Source organism: Protopterus annectens, chromosome 9.part0 (genome assembly GCF_019279795.1).
Source record: "Protopterus annectens isolate FY-2018-M chromosome 9.part0, PAN1.0, whole genome shotgun sequence".
Lineage (NCBI taxonomy): Eukaryota > Metazoa > Chordata > Ceratodontiformes > Protopteridae > Protopterus > Protopterus annectens.
Genome location: NC_056743.1, coordinates 1312932217 through 1312955913, shown reverse-complemented (window position 1 = coordinate 1312955913; position 23697 = coordinate 1312932217). Strand labels below are relative to the sequence as shown.

General features: G+C 39.7%; 1 pseudogene; it reads left to right on the top strand.

The window, feature by feature from the left end:
• The first annotated feature begins 102 nt into the window (after positions 1-102).
• Positions 103-21859, top strand: LOC122810667 (annotated as a pseudogene).
• Positions 21860-23697: the final 1838 nt, after the last annotated feature.

The window sequence follows — 23697 nt, the reverse complement described above, 5'->3', positions numbered from 1 at the left end:
GTGTATGATATGTGTTGTTTTGTATTTTTTGATTAATTTGTTGATTTTGCATTGTTACACATATACATTTTATCCATCTTTGTGGGTGGCATTTTATCTGACATGGCAAGAATTTTGCTTGAAGATATTTTTGTCATAAAAGATTTTGATCCACTGGCAAGAAATTACGTTTGATAAAGATTTTGTCTGCACTGAAAAAATAAATCATTCAAGGTGAAGCTGAATCTGTATGAGACTACCCAGGTGTATCCTGTAGACTTTGGTGACAAGTTTCCATTAGTAAGTAACCGAAGATGGTTTGCCAGATGATGGAAAATACAACCTTGTGAATGGTAGTCCTTTGAGTGTAGTCTAGTAGAAGTATATAATATTTACAAAAGCAGTAACCAGAGTTTCTGCATATGTCTGAAATGGTGGACCTTTAATGAGGAGGCTACAGGGTGGTCCAAACAATCTTCATGGCACTGAAGCAGGCAGCAAGGTTTATTTGCTCATTCAATATTTTGTTTTAAAAGATCCCCCCTTCCATTTCTTGATCTCCTTTGCAATATTCAAAACTTCAAATGAGCCAGGTTCATTAATGCTTGCACTGTGTACACAATCTGTATTCAAGAACATTCCTACCACATTTTTTTGTTCTTTCTAGTCACTCGGAAAGATTACACCAAGTGTACATGTAGTCTGCACTTTGTGGAAACTTTTACCAAACCCCTTCGATATTTAAGGCTGCAAGAAATTCAGTCAGAAAACTAAAATTAGGAGGAAGAAGTGTGAGTTATGCTTATGTTGTCTGTTCACTCAGAACAGTGTACATTTAGTGTGGGCATTAGTAAATCCCAGATTTTGATTTTCATTTGCTGTTAATTGCTTTTTTGTCAGCTAAAAGAATTAAACTTAATGTTTTACTATGTCTAGGCAATTCACATCCTATGTCCCAGCTCAGAAGCATAATTTTCTTAGTTATAGCCATTTGATCCCCTAGTATTTCTGACAGTGTACTCTGTAGGGAATTTTTAAATTCCCAACAGAGTACTCTGTAGGGAATTTTTAAATTCTGACAACTCATTAAAACCTCTGTGCAACCAGATTCAGAAAGATACGTAAATAGAAAGAGGTGGCCATTACTGAAGTGTCATGTGGTGTGCACAGCAGATGGCAGCACAACAAATATCATGGCGACAACCCCATTAGTGTCCATGATGCTTCTACGTGGAGGGTAAGTGGTGCTGAATACACCCCTGTAAACATTATGTGTAATGACAGCATATGTGTTTTCCCCCTAACAACTGGTGACTGTGGTTATCTACTTGAACCATGACCAATGATCCCGTAGAAATAACCTTCTAACTCTGCAGAGGAGGCCTATACTAGAACACGTGCCACAACAAGAAACACCATACAGTGTGTGTTTGATGTACTGAAAGCCAGATTCAGATGTATGGATACATAGGGTCTATATTGTAAAGTCGAATGCTTACCTTATCGAATCCCTAAAAGTCGACCCATCCTCATCGAACCATGAAATCATCGATCATCCAGAAGAGCGAAACCGGAAACATCAAATCAGCATGGTTGGCCTTCTGCGGTATAGCTCCGTAAGGTAAGTGTGTGATAGTTACGGACCTTAGGGTTAGGGTGCGGGTTAAAGTAAGTGCATAGATGGTAATGTATGATAGATTTAGTGTAGGGTTTTGTTAAGTGTATGTGTGTGGATTATTTAGTTTGTTTGGGTTTAGCTTTTTAAAGTAAGTGTGCGATAGTTAAGGACCTTAGGGTTAGGGTGCGGGTTAAGTTAAGTGCATAAATTGTGGTATATGTAAGATTTAGTGTAGGGTTAGAAGTACGGTTTAGTTTAGGGTTAGAAGTAGGGTTTTGGTTAGTGTATGTATGTGGTTTATTTAGTTTGGTTGTGTAGGTAGTATGTAGCGGGCAGTGGGGTGGGACAAGTATGACAGTTTGACTTTTTGAATTTTGCGGTTTAGGGCATTCAGTGTTTATGCGGTTCGATGATGATGGGTCGACATTTAGGGATTCGATAAGGTAAGCATTCGAGTTTATAATATAGACCCGATACATCAGAGGATTCACTGCAATACACATCTGAAAAAGCAGCACAAATGATCACTGTGTGTGCCATGCTACAGAATATGTTAAAAATACACATGGCAGTCTACCTGCTGCAAGTGTGTATAGCCTACCCCAAAAACTCCAGAAGTCTAAAGATAACATTCCACAACTATGACAGGAAGAGCAGGAGAACACAAGCAGCAGAAGAAACAGGTGTGGGTGATGGAGGATAAGACCACAAGTTCAGGATCAGGCAACAGCAGAGTCTGACACACATGTCTGAGTCATGACAAGCCACATGTACAGAAGTATGCAGATCAAGCACTGATGTTCAGTTGTTGTTCCACCACAGCATTACAGATGGCAGTTAATGGAAATTACCAGTAGATATACACACTTAACATCTGACATAACAACATAATTATAACAGTATAAACACATACAAAGCAATCATGAAAGGGACCATCAATTCAGGCCACAGGGGACACAGGTATGCATACAGATACATAGTTGTATATGTGTGTATGGCAGGCAACAAGGGACATTTGTTTGGGAACCTCATCACTATCTCTCCACTAGCAAATGATGCAAACAGGAAAGCAAGTCAATACATGCTGTAGAACTGTTGTCAGTATCACTAGTAACGTGTTGCAGTGTAAAGAAGGGGAAAAGAATCAAGTACTGAATGGAGTCAACTATGTCAGCAAAAATGACAGACTCCCGTGGCATCAGACTTCACAACAATGACAAACATATTAAATTATCTGTTCTGCACAGCATTCATCATCACTACAGGGTCAGACTGACACTACAAGACATAGCGGATCAACTGTCAGCGTTACTCTAATGCAGTCTAGGATGCCCACACTGATGGCTCTCACCATGGTCCTGACTGCCTCTTCCACATATGGAAACACTCTGCCCATTTTGCTCTACTGGGGGGAAAGATGGGGTGACACCAGCATGTGGAGACACAGTGTGGGAAGGAACATGGATGCAAGTTGACTCTCTGGTCATGACTGTTGGGCCCACACTGGCTTGACCAGCAGCAGATGTGCATGCATGCTTCAGTTTACATTGGCGCCCAAAGAGCAAGTGTAAATATACTGAGAGGAGGCTTGCCTCTCCCATGTAGCACCTGGCTAAGCACTGTCATGGCACACAAAACCTGGTTCAAACTACAGCACTGCTGTAGCACTGCTGAAGCAGTGCTGTAACCATTGTTTCAACAGACCATGCACCGCAAAACATGCTGTCATTCCCAGCAGCTAATATCGCCATGACCTCACTGTGTCTGTGTTCCTGTCTTTCATGCAAAATACACACAGCTGGTGTGCAGCATGACCCATGGCACAGGCAAGTGCAAAAATGTCAGATTGTCAGATCTATGTTGTTAATGTGAATGTTCATTTGCCTGTAGGAGTAGGTAGACAGTCTCTGACACACCCATGCACACCAGCTTCATGTGTATGTGCACTGCACTGGAAAGTATCTGTTGTGGGGAAGGGTCAACATCACCAGCAGACTGAACATGGGACTATGGTACACAGCCATCATCTTGTCCAACATCTGATGTCCCCACATCGTCAGAATGGCTGGACATGTTCTCCCCCATATCTGAAGCTACAGCCTCCCCAACATAACTGTCACCATCTGGGCAAGAGTTTATCACCAAATCTGTGTCCTGTGTGCCAGGGGCCATGCTAACACAGTGAGACACCTTACATCTCACCTTGGGATCAGGGGATGGGCTAATGGAGGATGAAGGCAATGGACATGCTAAAAGAAAACACAAGTGACACAGATCACAGGTAGGTGTGAGGTTTATAGAGTGAGCACAGCTGAAAGTCGCAGGTTTGAATCCCAGGTCCTCCAATCTGTGTTCATTAGTCTTCCAATATTTAAAATATTGTGGGTGACACAGCAAAAAATAACTATGCAGAATCTGCAATATTATTTGATGCAAAATATAGAGAATATGTGCTTTTCACTGTATACCTATTAGTCTTTGCCATTCATACATGCCTGGTAACTTTTGCAGGTGGCAAAGACAAAGCAAGGAAGCACTGGCTGAAGAGTAGCAAAGGGACACAGGTGTGTTTTATATATTTTCACATTATTTTACCTAGAATAGATCATAACATTGTTAGAGCAGTAACGTGGTGTGCAGTTCCATGCATACTACTATTAATGCAAGACTACCCAGCATGCATCTGGCAAAGTAACTGCAATAGCCATACATTTCCCATGCTTACATGTATGTATTTTACAAAATAAAATTCATATGAGTTACTAGCCAGTGTACTGAGCCATATGTCAAGTATTACCAACTACAGGCCACGGTAGTTGTGTTGTCAGCTTCACAGTGGTCTAACAGAGTAGCACATGTTTTGCACTGTAAACACATCAGTGTTGCATGCCACAGTGTCATGGCATACTTGTCCTCATATGTCATTATATAAACATGTGCTGGCTGTGCAAGTGTTTGTCGTACATAATGATGGCTGGTTATGAACTGGTCAAGTAATGGCAGGATTTCCATGGATAAGCTGTGTTATGCATGCCATGTCATGGTCTAGAGTAATCTATTTACAGTTTGTGATGGAAATAGTGGCCGTGACATGGGCCTGCATTGAACTCATACATAAATATAGATGATAGAACACTGGGAATGTGTTGTGCACATGAATATCCACCAGCTAGCCTGACTTGTTTTTATTATAATCTTTATACATGATCCTTATAGTCCATGTTATTTGAGAAGTAGGTTTTAATGACACCTGCAAAGTATGGTGAAATACCTTTCTTCTCATATACAGGGATCATGCTGAAGGCACAATAATCAATGTCTGTCACCTTCTTTATGTGTGCACCAGTTTGTGTTTCATGACAGCCATGTTTTGCACAGAAATATGTGGACTGATAAGCAAGTGTCTTTCATTGTTATAGTTTGAATTCATGCTGTACATTGGTAGATTTGACTATGGACATACGTTATTGTAATGTGTCATAATGAATGTTTTTGACCTGTGCATTGTGCCACACTGGGTATGTTATGTACTCATATAGTTGCAGGAATGCATATTATGTAGTTTTGTTCTTTCCTCTTATGTGAATCACCTTGACAAAGCATGGTACCCATACCTGCTCTCCTATCAAATGCCAGAGATGAGTGCAAGCCAGACCACTGCCATAGTCCTTGGATTCAGATGATAATGAAGACCAAGATGGAGATGGTGATGATGACAAGAAGACCTGGACCTGCACATGCTGTCATCCCTGCTGCACCTAGAGGAGACATCAACCACCAGCACCACCACCAGATGATTTTTGGGACCAGATCCAGAAGGTGATGACTAATTTCTTTTGGAGGCAGATGAATGAGCTAGAGAATTTTTTCCATGATATGACATGGGTTATGTGAGACTCATTAAGGGAAGTAGGTCTCAAAATCATTTGAAATTTTCAGCCCTGTCAGTGTAGGCCTCAGGACCATAAGTATTGTCTGTGTGATCCTCTTGTGCACTGCTGCTACCATGATGTTTGCTATATAAACAATTGTACTATATGAGTACACTTGTGTGTGCATAGCATAGTGCTGCCATGCTTAGGGTATACACATTAGACTGTACAATGCAGATGTCATATAACATTTTGCATTATGTTGCACATCATGCATGATCCACATTACCACATTAGACATGCAGTAATCATGTTGATGTCCATGAATTGCTACACTTGATGCATACATTGTTCCATGTGGGCAGGTGTAGTAATATTTACATCAGTGTGTATGTATGTACTCCTATTCATGCAGTGCAGTCTATTATTGTTATGCCCACTACACTGGCCCTGTATGTCACACTTATGAATATTGCAGTTAACATGCTGCTACTCATACAAAAAATCCGCTGTATACATGTGTGGCATTGACAACAACTCACAAAAATCATTTTTCCATAGTTCACAAAAAACACAGTGAGATGGATATGTTTTGCGGGCTGCTGTGCAGCAGGATGTGTCCTTGCCCCTGTGTTTTGTATAATACTGTTGTGTCCTGCTGTCACACTAGCTTTGTGTGTGACATGTATTGGCAATTTTGGTGCCATGTTGTATCATCTAAGTGTGGCTGCTATATATGGGCAGTCCTCTTTTACTTAGTGCATAGACCACCACTGTACTGTTTGGTATACAGTGTGGGATTGCTAATTTATATAGAAACTTTCAAGTATGCCTTCTTTGGCTTCTGTTACATTTCCACATGCATTACATATTCACATACATGCCCATATTAAGGCAACTGGTGTGCACACACAATGATTTATGTACATGTATCTGCACATATTCTAATCAATATAGAAACACCATTGTACCCTGGGAATGTGAGCAGTCATTGACTCCATGTTCATCTACTGTACAGTTGTTCACAAGACTGTCCTTTGCTCAGTCGTACCCATGGGCATTGATGTATATAGGTTCATAGGTAGGTATTAGGTTATTGGCCCTAGGGCCTATATAAGCCTAGCCAAATGGTACCCTGGCTTTTGCCACCCAAGAAAATTATTTTCCTGTGCCCCTGTCAAGCAGAGCCACAGAAGTGATCCCCGGGGTGAATTTCCTATCTCCCATCCAATCATCAAGATTTTTCTTGACGAATGCTAATAAGGAGCTTTGTTTGATATAGATAGGTAGTTTGTTCCAGAGTATGGGAAGTCTCTGAGATAGGAATCTATCCCTCCAACATGTTCTGTTTATTGTGGTGACAAGGTTTAGGTCCCTAGAGTGTGTATCTCGGAGGGATTAGGATTTCTTTACGTGGAGCATGTCCAACAGTTCTGGGTTTGACATACCTTTGTATGTTAGGCAAAGATCGCCTCTGAGTAGGCGATATGTGACAGAGTAAAGCTGGAGTTTTTTGAGACGGTCTGTGTAGGGCATCTGTTTGAGGCTGGTAATCCTCTTTGTGAGGTATTTCTGTGGCCTTTCCAGTTGTTGTAGATGTCTTGTGAGGTACATACCAAAAGGGGCGTTGCACTCTATAATGGGTCTAATGAGTGATGAGTAGAGGGGAACAATGACCTCTTTTTTCCTGGATGAGAAACCTTTTGTGTGCCGCATAGAAGGATTTCCTGACTACTGTGGTGATGTGATTATCAAAGGAGAGACTACTGTCCACCTGTGTCCCAAGGTATCTTATCGCACTTTCGGTGTTAAGTAGACTACTGCCTATGTGGTAGCTCATGGGTACAGAGTTTTTACCAAAAGGGATGACAATGCACTTTTTGGCATTGAGCTTGAGGCCATGGCTTTGACACCAGGCATCTGTCTCAGTGAGGCCCTTTTGTAGGATGTCCACATCGTTAGGAGATTTGATTATGACTCCTAGTTTGCAGTCATCTGCAAACTTTGTTAGCCAAAGACCTTCTGTGTTAGCCTGTACTTCAGAGAAGTAGATACCAAACAGGAGGGGACCTAGGACTGAACCCTGTGGTACTCCACTTGTCACCGGTCTGAAGTTGGATTTAGAGTCTGCTACTTTCACAGTGTGGGTTCAGTCAGTGCGCCAGTTGGCAACCCATCTTGTGACATAGGGATTTATACCTAGTTTAGTGAGTTTGTCTATAATTCCAGAGTGCGGGATGGTGTCGAAAGCCTTGGCGAGATCTAGATAAGCTGTGTGTACCACCTTACCCTCATCTACAGCTTTGGTGACTGCTTCAAAGAAGTCTATCAGGTTTAGGAGACATGATCTGTCTTTTACAAACTCGAACTGGGTAGGGTCCAGAGTTTGGAGATTCCCAATATCATTGTTTATAAGTTACATGATGATACGCTCCATAGCCTTGCAGACCAGGCTTGTCAGGCTAATGGGGTGGTAGTTCCCGGGGTCCATGGTGGCTCCCCCTTTGTGGAGTGGGATAACTGTTGCTGTGTGCCATTCAGTGGGCACAAAGCCTGAGGTGAGGCTATGATTGAACATGGTACTTAGGTGGGGTGCCAGTTCGTTCTGTAGTTCATGTAGAATGCAGCCTGGGATGTTGTCAGGTCCCATGGATGCTGTATTCTTTGCTTTGGAGAGTGTGTTTTCTACCTGTACAGCTGTGATTACAGGTACTTTGTATTCTTCTGGTATAGAGATGGGCCCTTTAGGGGATGAGACAGTGGTAAAGTTAGCACTGAACCTATCTGCCAGGATGCTGGCAATATCAGTTGGTTCTGTATATTTAGTGCCATTGTGCTGTAACTCAGAGCAGATCTGAGTGTTGCCATTGAGATTCTTGACATAGCTATAGAATGCTTTGTGGTTGTCTTTAGAATCAGTGGCGATTTTGTTTTCGTAACTAGCTATGGAGGATTTTTATGAGGGATCTCATCTTCTTACTGAGGCTGACCAAGGAGTTCCTCAAATCATGGGATTTTACTCTTTTTTGCAACAGTTTCTTTCTTCTGTTCTAGAGTTTGTTTATAGCAGGGGACCACCAGATTGGCTTCCTTTTTTTAGAGGATAGCATCTTGGTTCTGTTAGGGATTGCATGATCCATGCACTCATGTAAGTGCTTATAAAGTGCAATTGTATAGGATTCAGCAGTCGTATCTCTATTGTCCATCAGCATGGGTGTCGTGAAGTTTGCCACTTCTGTCTTAAGAAGCGTGAAGTTGGCTTTGGAGAAATGTTTTACTGTGTTTTCCCTACTGGGGGGTGGGGCTGGGATGTGGATGTCTAGGGTGATTTGCTTGTGGTCGGATCTGACCAACGAGGAACTGACCTCTGGTGTGGAACAATGATTGCCCATGTTGGTAATGACCAGGTCTAGGATATTGCTGCCCCTGGTGGGAGTGTGAATAAGTTGATCCAAGGCACTGGAATTTATGAATTCCAGAAAACGTTGAGCACAAGAGTTGGTACATGAGTAGTTTTCCCAGTTAATAGGGGGGTAGTTGAAATCGCCCATTATTAGGGTGTTAGGTTGTACCCTAATATTCTCCAGTGTATCAAGAAATGAGGAGTGGGAATCCTGGGGCATGGTGGAGGATCTGAAGCAAGCTACAGTTTGCATTGTGGTCTTGCCCAGAGTTAGTTGCACTTGGATAATCTCAGATGCATTATGCTGAGCAACTAGCCTGGAGGTCTGGATATCCTTAATGAATATCGACACGCCTCCACCTTTAGTGCTTCGGTCCAAGTTAGGTGGCTGAAAGGTGTGGTATGAATTATAGCCTGGTAATGCAAGGGTGCTATCTGGAGCCTTGAACCAGGTCTCTGTCACTGCACAGATGTCAATGTTCTCCATTTTAAGGAGTGCCTTGAGTGAGTGCATTTTGGAGTTTAGACTTCTAGCATTGAGTAGCATTACCCTCAGATTTTGCTTGCTTGTACCTGTTACTGCGGTGAATTTGTCATTGGAATCTTGCCTAAAAGGGCACTATAGGGGTGGCAAGAGCCTTAGCCAGTATCTGGAATCTCAAGGGTGACAGGTGCAGGCCATCTCTGGCAAAGCAACGTGTTTTGTCTATCATGTCATCCCAGGCAAACAGATACTGGATCCCCTCAGAATGACACCAGAAGCTTAGCCAATTGTTGAAGTCAATCATTTTGTCCTTGCACTGTGGTATCATTCTGGGTGATGGCAGGATGTTACGCAGGGCTAGGGTGATACCTGCCTGGGCTACAAGATCAGAAAGCTCCTCCATGTCTCTTTTCATGTAGTCCAGGGAGGTACATCTCAGGTCATTCACACCAACATGGACAATGGCAGAGTCATATTTGCACTTGCTGTGGAGTGACCTGAGTGCATGCGTTATGTGGCGGATCCTGGCACCTGACAGGCAGCTGACAGTGACTTTCTCCTTGTTTAGCCTGGTGAGTGGAACATCAGTGTGCCTGACTATAGAGTCACCTATGACTAGAGTGTAAGGTACGTTGTTATGCCTTATGGGCTGTGGTTGAGTGGCACACTGAGTTTGTGGGCTATGTGTCATTTGGGTTGTGTTGGGGGGTGGAGGTTGCTTGCATTTCTGCTTTGGAGGTCCCTGTTGCTTGGGTAGATTTTTTTTGAGAGCCTCCACGAATGTAGGTGTGTGTTTTGTGTTTCTATGTGTGTGTTTTGGTAGTGTAGGTTTTGAGGGACTATGTGATGAGTGTGGTGTGGTGCAAGTGTTTGCCTTCTCTTGATTGTCTAGTCCAGTCTTGGGTGAAGAGAGCTTTGCTTCCAGTTTGGTTATATAAGTGCATCTCTCACAGGTTGCAGTGTTGGGTTGTAGGAGCAGAGGGTTGTCTGTGTACATGAGGCAATTGCTGCATTGCCCCAAGATGCCCAGATTCATCAGGTAGACAGGAGAAAACACCAGGAGCTGACCCTTAGACATGCCTGGATAGGTGCTTATTCATTAAGTATTAAAAACTATATATATATATATATATATATATATATATATATATATATATATATATTACCACAGGTGTTTATTCCACATTTTGTTGTACATTGGCATGATACAATATATGTGTATGTGATACTGATTCTTAGCTTGTGTACCTATTCCTCTTCCTGTTAGATGTTTGCACATTACTGTATATTTGTGATTTGTACATGGCCATGTTTAGTGGTGTCCCCAATGGTGTCTGCCTATGTGACATACATTTACTTCAGTGTAGCTTGGGTTGAGTCCAACACCACCCTATGTGGTATACACACACATTTTCAATGTGTCCCCTGATATGGTATTATCCTGTTTTGTGTTTCTATGTGTGTGTTTTGGTGGTGTAGGTTTTGAGGACTATGTGATGAGTGTGGTGTGGTGCAAGTGTTTACCTTCTCCTCTTGACTGTCTAGTCCAGTCTTGGGTGAAGAGAGCTTTGTTTCCAGTTTGATTATATAAGTGCATCTTTCACAGGTTGTAGTGTTGGGTGGTAGGAGGAGAGGGTTGTCTGTGTACATGAGGCAATTGCTGCATTGCCCCATGATGCCCAGATTCATCAGGTAGACAGGAGAAAACACTGGGAGCTGACCCTTAGACATGCCTGAATAGGTGCTTATTTATTAAGTACTAAAAACTATATATATATTACCACAGAAGTTTATTCCACATTTTGTTGTACATTGGCATGATACAATATATGTGTATGTGATACTGATTCTTACCTTGTGTACCTATTCCTCTTCCTGTTAGATGTTTGCACATTACTGTATATCTGTGATTTGTACATGGCCATGTTTAATGGTGTCCTCAATGGAGTCTGCCTATGTGACATACATTTACTTCAGTGTAGCTTGGGTTGAGTCCAACACTGCCCTATGTGGTATACACACACCTTTGCAATGTGTCCCCTGATATGGTATTATCCTGCTTTATTGTTTGATACTCTGCTTTGTCATCCTTGATGTGGGCCTGTGTTGTCCACCTTCCTTCACCCTTTGTAGGTTTGGCGTATATCTTGCATATATGCATGGTAAATGTTAACCTTCCTTTGCACTATCATCCATTATTATATAGTTGTATTGTTAGAAGGCTAACTTGTGCAACCCTTTGGCTATTATACACATGCAGAACATATGTACACAATTTGTTGGTTATTGTTTGCATTACATCCTTGTTCATGCTATACTTGCATGTTTTGTATTGCTCATAGTAACTTGTCAAACTTCATGTGCACAACCTAAAAGTCCTTATATAGCATTAATCATAAATTTCATAACATTCATCATTCCGTGTCATTGGTGTTTGTATATGTATTGACATTACTTTTGGATAGGTTCCTGTTAGGCCAATAAAGATAACACATATATCTTTACACCTCTGTTTGCCTCTGCCATGACATATGCCTGTGACAAATGCACTCCATTACATGTCTGATTGGGTTGTGTACATCAACTTGTGAAAGGAGCAGCCAGTTTGTTGCTTCGCTACAGTACTGCTGTTTGGCACTGTGCTTGGTTATTTGTTTTTCACATGTATGGTTGGAGGTTCTATTCTGTCCTCTGATGGTCTTCTCCAACATTCCATGAGCTACATTTGCTCATCTACGCTGTTGATTGGCTTACACTTGAACTGCTGACAGACTACTTGGGTACTGGATTCAGTATCAAATGTACATTGTGATCAGTATCTATTCCCCTACACTATGTAGCTGCCACCAGTCAGGCACATTCTAGTATGGCTGTCACACAGTTTGCACCATGTCATAATATCATAGTGCATAGGTACACATGTATTTTTGCATGGTATGCATTCCTACCCTGTTTGGCAACTTTCCACTGTCCGTGTTGTATAGGGTGCTGTCTGTGTACCTTACCTTTCCTTTATGGTTAATTTTGACCTCTGTCTGTCATGTGTTGTCATATTTGTTATATATGTATACCTGCTGTTTTGTCCTTTTCCTCCTCTTTCCCTGCCTTTTCCTTTCCTTCTATTGTCTAAAAAAAAAAAAATAAAAAATGGGGGGGGGGTATATATTGAATTAGCGAATACTTAGAAAAGCGAACGCTAATTCATCGACCATTTTTAAGCGAAAGCTTAAAATCTCGAACACCCGGAACAGCGATTTTTTTCACAAGGAAAAAAATCGCTGGTCCACAAAAAAATAAATAAATAAATAAACTTAAAACATTATCTAATGTTGGGGGCTTCACACCCCCACACCCACCCTACTTAAATATGCCAACTCTGAGATCGCATCACAGTGGAGGAAATGGCGAACTCCCGAAACTGGAAAGCGATTTTTTCCCTGTGAAAAAAAAATCTCTGTTCTGGGTGTTCGAGATTTTAAGCTTTCACTTAAAAATGGTCGATTAATAAGCGTTCACTTTTCTAAGAGTTCTCTAACTCAATATAGACCCAAAATGGGGCTTATTCCAAAATTTGCCCATGCCCTCTGACTGTCACTTAGATTTTCCCACTCCAACATAGCTCTTGTGTGTCCATATTTTTCACCTACAAGATATATCTGCTTTTCTATCTCTCTATTTCCTTAGGTGTGTGCATTACTTGTGTTCTCCACACCTGTCCTGTACCCATTATTGGCTACTGTTAGCCCTGGCAAAGTAGCTGTGATTGCCTTTCACCTTTATTAATTTTTTTTTTTATCAGAAATTTTATGGATTCTGGCAGATTCCATACTTTACAGTGAATGTATTTTTTTAGTAAACGACTTATGGAGACATCAGTAGTTCTTTGTGGAGCTACTGGTGGGATTGCTGTAGATATGAATTACTTTAAATGTCCTGCAACTTGCACTGGGCTTGTATAACTCCTGCAGCTTTGTTAATGAGTATCGTGGTTTATGAGATACTTTTCTGGAATTACAGAGTGGCTGTGACTACTAGACAGTGTGCTTCCCATTTATTCACCCATTTCAGTGTAGCTGATCTCTTTCCTCTTCATCTGCAGCTCTCAACACCAGGTTTAAGTCCAAGATATTACTGATTTTACTTATCAGCTCTTGTGTTTTTGTCTGTCTCTTAAACATTACTGGAAGACATTTCTTGTAACAAAGCTGAAACCGAACTGCTTTTCACTATACATCTGAAGTATTCTTCACAGCTAATGTTTTCTCTTAACCTTTTTTGGTTGATTTTTTCTAGTTCTCCAAATTACTTCTTTGTTTTCATCTAAGAAGTACATTTACTGGCCAGTAACTGAATTTTGCCGGAACACTGGAAAGGTTTCACTGGCAAAGTCATGGTATAATTGTCATGTTCCACCCCTTAGTTATGTTTGACTTGATTACTGACATGAATTAGAAGCCCACAAACTTTTTCACTTTTTTTAAGTATGTGAGCTAATATATCAGTTTACAAGGGTGAACCAGGGGTATTTGCAGGTACAGGTACAAGCAAGCAAAATCTGAGGGTAATGCTACTCAATGTTAGAAGTCTAAACCAAAAAATGCACTCAATCGAGGCACTCCTTAAAATGGAGAACATCAACATCTTTGCAGTGACAGAGACCTGGTTCAAGGCTCCAGAGAGCACCCATGCATTTCCAAGCTATAATTCATACCACACCTTTCAGCCACCTAACCTGGACTGAAACACTAAATGCGGAGGCGTGCCCATATTCATTAAGGATATCCACACTTCCAGGCTAGTTGCTCGACATAACGTTTTCAAGATTATCCAAGTGCAACTAACTCTGGGCAAGACGGCAATCCAAATTGTAGCTTGCTACAGATCCCCCACCATCCCCCAGGATTCCCACTCCTCATTTCTTGATACACTGGAAAATATTAGGGTATAACCTAACACCCTAATAATGGGCAATTTCAACTACCCCACCATTAACTGGGAAAACTACTCATGTACCAACTCTTTTGCTCAATGTTTTCTGGAATTCATAAATTCCAACTCCTTGAATCAACTTAACCGCACCCCCACCAGGGGCAGCAATATCCTAGACCTGGTCATTAGCAACATGGACAACAAGTGTTTCACACCAGAGGTCAATTCCTCATTGGTCAGATCTAACCACAAACTAATCACCCTAGACATCCACATCCTACCCCCACCCCCAATTAGGGAAATCACCATAAAAAATTTCTCCAACGCTTCTTAAAACAGAAGTGGCAAATGTCACAACACCCATGCAGACAGACAGTAGAGGTATGACTGCTAAACCCTACACAAATGCACTTTATAAGCACTTACATGAGTGCATGGATCATGCAATCCCTAACAGAACTAAGATGCAATCCTCCAAAAAAAGGGTGGTCCCCTGCCATAAACAAACTCTACAACAGAAGAAGGAAACTGTTACAAAAGAGAGTAAAATCCCATGACTGGAGGAACTCCCTGGTCAGCCTCAGTAAGAAGCTGAGATCCCTCATAAAATCCTCGAAAGCTAGTTACAAAAACAAAATCAAGACATCCACAAAGCATTCTATGTCAAAAATCTCAGTGGCAACAATCAGATCTGCTCTGAGTTACAGCACAATGGTACTAAATATACAGAACCAACTGATATTGCCAACATCCTGGCAGATAGGTTCAGTGCTAACTTTACCCCTGTCTCACCCCCTAAAGGGCCCATCTCTATACCGGAAGAATGCAAAGTTCCTGTAATCATGGCTGCACAGATAAAAATCACACTCTCCAAAGCCAAGAACACAGCATCCATGGGAGCTGACAACATCCCAGGCTGCGTTCTACATGAACTACAGAATGAACTGGCACCCCACCTAAGTATCATGTTCAATCATAGCCTCAATTCAGGCTTTGTGCCCACTGAATGGCGCAAGGCGATGGTTATCCCACTCCACAAATGGGGAGCTACCACAGACCCCAGGAACTACCACCCCATTAGCTTGATGAGCCTGGTCTGCAAGGCTATGGAATGTATCTTCATGGAATTCATAAACAATGACATTGGTAATCTCCAAACTCTGGACCCCACCCAGTTCAGATTTGTAAAAGACAGATCATAAACCTGATAGACTTCTTTGAAGCAGTCACCAAAGCCGTAGATGAGGGTAAGGTGGTTCACACAGCCTATCTAGATCTCACCAAGGCTTTCAACACCATCCCCCACTCTGGAATTATAGATAAACTCACTAAACTAGGTATAAATCCCTATGTCACAAGATGGGTTGCCAACTGGCTCACTGACAGAACCCACACTGTGAAAGTAACAGACTCTAAATCCTACTTCAGACCAGTGACAAGTGGAGTACCACAGGGTCCAGTCCTGGGGTCCTCTCCTGTTTGGTATCTACTTCTCTGAAGTACAGGCTAACACAGAAGGTCTTTGGCTAATGAAGTTCACAGATGACTGCAAACCAGTAGCCATAATCGAAATTCCTAACAATGTGGACATCCTACAAAAGGGCCTCACTGAGACAGATGCCTGGTGTCAAAGCCATGGCCTCAAACTCAATGCCAAAAAGAGCATTGTCATCCCTTTTGGTAAAAACTCTGTACTCATGAACTACCACATAGGCGGTAGTCTACTTAACACCAAAAGTATGATAAGAGAACTGGGATACAGGTGGACAGTAGTCTCTCCTTTGATAATCACATTGCCACAGTAGTCAGGAGGAAATCCTTCTACATGGCACACCTCATCACAAAAGTTTTCTCATCCAGGAAAAAAGAGGTCATTGTTTCCCTCTACTCGTCACTCATTAGACCCATTATAGAATACAGCACCCCTTTTGGTATGTATCTCACAAGACATCTACAACAACTGGAAAGGCTGTAGAAATACTTCACAAAGAGGATTACTTTTCTCAAACAGATGCCCTACCCAGAATGTCTCAAAAAATTCTAGCTTTACTCCATTGCATATCGCCTACTAAGAGGCGATCTCTGCCTAATATACAAAGCTATGTCAAACCCAGAGATGCTGGACATGCTCCACTTAAAGAAATCCCAATCCCTCTGAGCTACATGCTCTAGGGACTTAAACCTTGTCACCACAATAAACAGAACATGCTGGAGGGATAGATTTCTGTCTCAGAGACTTCCCATACTCTGGAACAAACTACCTATCTATATCAAACAAAGCTCCTCATTAGCACTCTTCAAGAAAAATCTTGATGATTGGATGGAAGATAGGAAATTCAACCTGGGGATCACTTCTGTGGCTCTGCTCGACAGGGGCACAGGAAAATAATTTTCTTGGGTGGCGAAAGCCAGGGTACGTTTTTGGCTAGGCTTATATAGGCCATAGGGCCAATAGCCTAGTACCTACCTATGAACCTATGAACCTATGAATAATTGTACATATTTTAACTGACATGTGGTTAAGCAAACCTAAAATGTCTAAAATTTTGGGATGCCACAATTCACAACGATGGCACTCATGATGTGACAGCAAGCACTCATAACCACAAATAATTTATAGCTAGACAGACATATAAACACATAGATAAAAATACAGCAAGAGTGACACAAACTTAAAGAATCAGGAGAAAATAGGAAAAATATAACTCACCAACCATCTCCCTCTTTTCCAACTTTAATATGGCACTCAGTCTGTGACCAAGCCATTGACAACATTCATGATTTTTATCAAAGCAAATTGTTGACTTTTCAGTTATGATGCTCTGAATGTTAATAAACAGCTGCTCATACGAAGGGCTACCCATGCAGGATCAAAGTTTGACCATTTCATTAACACCTATGTGGTGTGGAATGTCACACCTCTAATAGCTAAATACATCCTTGCATTCCATAGCATTTTCTGAAAAATCAACTTACAAAACATAAGCTAAACAAATGTAAATATTTTGCGAACAATAAAAGCTATTAAAACTGTATAAATAACAATGATATCAGCAAGATTTGTTCCTTCAGTGATAATAGTCAGTGTATTCATAGCTTTTCCATAAATACTATAATATATTAATAATTCACACAAACCCAGAATTTTATTTTTTTTGCTAAGCTTTCACAAACAAATTGTCATATCTTGGAAAATGTACAGCACAGAGCTATATTGTTAGAACACTTTGGTTAACCAACCATAAGTTTTCACATGACAGCAAGAAATTCTTCTCTGAGTACATGCTTACTTAGATATTTACAGAAATATGAAAATGTATGCTTAATTGTAGAATGATCAGTATAAAAAAACACTACACACTACACATTTACAGAAATATGAAAATGTATGCTTAATTGTAGAATGATCAGTATAAAAAACACTACACATCTTTCAAGATGTGCAAATTAAAGTGCAAATATGAGAGACAGTATTCTTCAGCAACATTTAAAATTTCACTTGAGACCATGCAGCAGTTTGCAAGTCACTTTTTTTTTTGAAATTTTAAGTACATATAGAAATATTGCTTATTTTCATAATTGCTAACAAACAACTAGCAATAGCTTAAGTACAGTCATACCTTTCAACCTCTTAGATCAAAAAATCGGGACAAAACCATAAATAATGACAATTTTGTCTACAATTAAAATTTAGACAACTGAGAAATGAAACTAAGAAAGCTATACTGTCTGATAAAATAAACTACTACTTACAGTTCCAGCAAACTAAACATAATAACCCACAAAAATTCTGGGCAAGTATTAACCAACTACTATACCCAGGTCAATCCATTACACCTAACCCACAAGGCACAGACCAGGAGAACCCAAAGCACACTGCCAATGCCTTTAATGCTTTTTTCACTGAGGCCATTCAAACACTTGCCAGTCACCTATCACCTAATAATTTCACTTTACCTATCTCTAACACAACTCCACCCCCTCCTTTTCTCTTCCAACCCGTCCCTACAACATATATTCTTTCCCTTATCCAAAAACTTAAACCTTGCTCTCCTTCAGCAGATCAATTACCAGCTGAATATCTACAGAAATCAGCCAAATCCATCGCCTATCCCATTTCCATTCTGATTAACAGAACCATTAGTGAAGGACACATCCCTAGCATCTGGAAAGTTTCCCATATTATCCCCCTTCATAAAGGTGGAAAATCTACTGATTTCTCCAACTACCGTCCCATAGCCCTACTTTCACCTTTGGCAAAACTAATGGAAAAATGCATCCATAAGCAACTGCTAGACCACCTAATCAAAAATAACTTACTTTCCAGCTGTCAACATGGTTTCAGACCATCCCACAGCACTACTACTGCCCTCCTTTCCTTTACTGACTGTATTAACAAAAACCGAAATGCCAATATGCTCTCCTCAGCACTGTTTATCAATCTGTCCAAGGCATTTGATATGGTTAATCACCAAATACTTATAAATATCCTCAAATCCTTCTCACTAGATACACTCACTATTAAATGGTTCCAATCCTATTTAGATAACAGACAACAGGCAGTACTTTGGCACAACACTCTATCTACCCACCTGCCCATTAACATTGGCGTCCCTCAAGGGTCCATATTAGGTCCTCTTCTTTTCTCCATATTTATCAATGACCTTCATCTAGCAATCCCCCAAGCTACATGTGTTCAGTACGCCGATGATTCTACACTTATATGTACAGCCACAACCACTTCTAAACTTCACTCCCTTACCCAAGAAGTATTTAATACAGTAGAACAATGGTTTACACAACATTGCCTTCTGTTGTACCCCAAAAAAACGAAACTCCTCCTTTTCAATCCTACTCGTAAGATTATCCCAATAGATTTCTCAGTTATATCCACAAATGGTACTCCCATATCACCTGACCCAACTACTAAACTACTTGGTATTACCATAGACAACAATCTTAACTTTGCCACCTATATCAACAATACTATAAAAACCGTCAATAAAAAGCTAGGCTCTCTCTACAGAATCAAACCATTCCTTTCACCAACAGTCAGGAAAACTATTGCTTATACCCATCTAAACTCTACACTCCTCTATGCCTCACCCATATTTACTAATTTATCTAAAAATAACCTCGCCAAACTGGAAATCTCCTACAATAACATTGCCAGGTTTGCTACTGGCAACCCATTCAGAACCCACCATTGCTATAATCTTACGCAGCTTGGATGGCTAGAAATTCAGAATCTGCTTAAATTCCACCAACTAACCATTGCCCATAAGACTCTTTACCAACCTTCCAGTACTCCTATATTAACTAACCTCATCTATCCCTATAAGAATCTGAAATCCTTGTGCTCATCACACAAACTTCTTGTAAACACCTCTAAATCTAATAACAAGGCTGGGGACTCTCTTTTCAGCAACACTGTTGGAAAATCCTGGAACCTTCTCCCCAGTGAACTTTCCTCAGTTTCCTCCATGTCTCTTTTCAAAAACAAACTGAAACTTTTCCTAAGAACACACTGGCTATGCCCCTGTACTAAACCTGACTGATCAGTTTTCTACTTTTTCTACTCATAACAGGTACTGCCTACCCACTACTTCCCTATAACTAGCTCTACCTTCCTTCTTGCCACTTTACCTTTTTGCTATTCCTTACCCTTCTGTTCATGCCCTAAGCTTACTCATAATGTGAAGACTCTTTTATTTATATAAAAGACACACTTATGCCTCTTTAATTTTGACTTTCTGTATTCTACCTGTAATCTGAACTGTACCTGCCTACTGCACTGCAAAGTATTTCTGCCCTCTCTGTAATTTTTCCTCTGTACCTGCCTTTGGCACTGTGACATATTTCTGTCCTCTTTGATTTTTCCAGCCTAACTTCTAATGTTCTTTGTAAATATAAAGGTTTTATTTTCCTCTTATCCCAGACCTATTTCTCCCAGACTATAGTATAATACTAGACCTATTTTTAGTATTGTACCTGAATTTTAAAATGGGAGGTACTTAGACCTCTATGATAATTTCTGTATTAACCTGTAACAACATTGTTTGTAAAAATGTTTTTTTTTTGCTATTTTTTTTTGCATGGAGCTTATCTCCCCAGGCCTCTGCTGAAAATGGACATGTATCCAGTTGGACTAGCCCGGTCAACAAATGTAAAATAAAAAAATTAATAAATAATGGGGGAGGGCAAAAGCCCAAAAATATGGACAGATGTTAAATATTGCTCTTACAAGCATAGAAAGTTGACTGAATAACAGGTTTTGCATTAACATGAAATTTTTGAAAGCTGTGATATCTGAAACTCAAATGTCTGTCATTATTTTCTTACTTCAGTCCTCAAGGCTTTGCCAATGATTTGTCAGAAAAAAACAAATTTTACAAAGAACAGACCCAAAATGCGAGGTAAAATCAGGATGTTCTTCAAAAATCTGGACAGTTGAGATGTATGAGTTCAGTGTGATAGAAATACATGCATACATATAAATATTTCAAGCACAGGCTTTAATGTCCTTCTAGCTTGCCAATATACTAAAACACTTATTCACATAATGTGTCCAGGCTGTTCTTAAAAATATCTAAACTAGTACTTGCTTTAATGTAATTTGGTAGTCTATTTCATGCATTGGCTAACCTCTCAGAGAACCAATTAGAACACTTCTCATTACTACAGAACCTTTTACATAGATTGTCTGATGACTCTCTAGTATTTTTTGATAACCCCAAACATTCCCAGATGTAGCTGTCTCTAAATGCCTTATATACCTGAATAAGATCTCTGCTTAGATATCTGTAAGAGAAACTGTACAAGATATTTTAGTCTTTCATAACAACTTAAATTTTCACATCCATGGATGCCCTTGGTATATTTCTGCTTACTCTTTCCAGTTTACTCATGCTTGTTTTCTTATAGAGTTTGCATATTGCTATTCTATACTCAAGTTTGGGTCTAAAGTAACTAACAAGCAATGACTTTATTATTTTTGATTTTCTAGAATTTATAAATCTTTTTATGCAGCCTATAGTTCTATAAGTATCATCAACCAATTGGTTGACATGATTAGAAAAACTCATAGCTAGGGGTGTGTGGTTTGGATGGCAAGCTAAAGGCAACACAAATTCTCTGCTCTGCAGTAATACAATTCTTCTGACAGGAATTATTTGGGAAAATCATCAAAAACAACTTAAAAATGAGAGATTCAAAATCTAAAAGCCTCAAGCTCCTTATTGGTGTATTTTTTTATTTTACAGTTATATTTTCCTGTCAAAATCGACAGAAGAAAAAAGAGAGAAATACAAAAGATAAAAGATGAGTCTACTGAAATCCACTCAGCTGCAAAATTCTATGAAAAATGAATTAAACTCAGTCTTACAAACATACAAGACTTAATGCTGAAAATGGACAAATTGGACCTTAAAGTGGATCAGATTAAAGAAGAATCATGTAAACAGATTGAACTATTAAGTGATATGCTAAAACAAGAAACGATTCAAATAACAGCACTGGAAGAATCACTTTCAGACATTGACTACAATTTAACAGAAGGAGAAAAAAAGCACTGAATACCTTTTGCAGAAAAATACCAGACATAAATAAAATTAATGATTTAGAAAACCAGTCCAGAAGGAATAACATTAGACTCTATGGAATACCAGAAGGAATGGAAGAAGATAATGCAGTGAGCATTTTAACTACATGGCTTCCTACAACCTTAAACCTACCAGAGGCTCTCTCCTTCAGTATTGAACGAGCTCACAGATTCTTATCTACAATTCCCTCTGGTAGCAAAAATATTCATCCAGGATCAATCATTGTTAAATTTGTATCCAGCCAAGATAAAGATCTCATCTTAAAAACTGCCTGGGCTCTCTCTCATTTTTAACTAAATGACCAGGTAATTAGATTTGACAATGATTACTCCTCAACTATTATGAGTAGAAAAGCTTTCCTCCCCCTTATCAAATCATTAAAACAAGCCGGCATTAAGGCACAACTGATATAACCTGCCAAGATAAGACTCTGCCTTCCAGAAGGAAAAAAAAAACAAAACATTTGAAATCCTTGAAGAAGCAAATACTTTATTAAGAAAAAAAACTTCATAAACACAGAAGAACAAATGGATACTACTTATACGTTAAAGAGACAAGCAGCTAAAACTGACTTGTCAGTAAAGGAAAAAAATTTAGGGACAAATAAATCAATAAAATACATGCTTAATTCTCTCTTATTTTAACAAATTATTACCACACATCTCTTCAGAACACCCTTTCAGGCAACCAAGGAGAAATGCTCTGCTTTTATAATTTAGTTAACATCAATAACTATGTAATGGCTGTATATTAAAAACAAGAAGCATAGGTTTATTTAACTGAATGAGACAAGTCTAAGAAAGTATACTGTCACCATATAATCAATATATATATATATATATATATATATATATATATATATATATATATTGCAAACCATAACTAACTATGTTCTATACTAGCTCATTGATGCTTTAGCGATTATAATGCAGAGGAAATAGACTTTGATGGTTAATCAATACTAGTTACGATATTTTGCTCTTGTCCTTGACTACCAAGGCTTTCCCATGGAGTATATGATGCTGTGTTATGTGACTGGTCTGTCGGTGAAACTCTGATATCCTTTGTTGTACCAGTTTAGAGTATTGTGTTGGGTTGTTTGCTCTTGATGTGACCAGTTTAGAGTATTGTGTTGGGATCTTTGCTCTTAATATGCGTGTGCTTTTTTTTTCTTCTTTCTTTGGGAAGAGATGACATGTTGAGTGGTATCTGCTAGTTATCCTGTATGAGAAGCAGCTGATTTATTAGCTCAGATGCTTTGTGTATGCTATGTGTCTTAGTATAACTTAATAGTGACTTATTTGATTGAGCGCCATAAAATCTGCACATCCATGAGTGCTATATTTAAAAGGCTTCACTCTGAAATGTAAATTCCAGCCTTCTTACCTTGAAAATGCTTTTGGAACTTCTCCTGAATAAGCTCGAGCCCATAAAGCCACTCCATAACTTTGTCTTCACACAGGATTCACTATAACAACTCTTCAGCAATCTGCTTCTGACCCTTGAACTTCTCCCTAAGTTCTGGACCTGCCAGACCAACCGGAAAGCTGAAAATAAAGAAGAATGGTAATTAATCCTTTTTTAGCCTTTAACAAATCATTTTAAACTTATAGATATAACATCTCAGCATTATAAAGCTAGTTTAAGCACAAAACTGCTTGTAATAGTGTTTTTGAAATGCCAATGACGGACTATAATGGATCGTAGAACCCTAATCCATTTCAAAAGTTGAAAATGATTTAATAATTTACAGCTAGCCAGAAAACTCTTGCTGCAAACAGACTTGTCTAAATAAAGTGTGGTTGAGGATA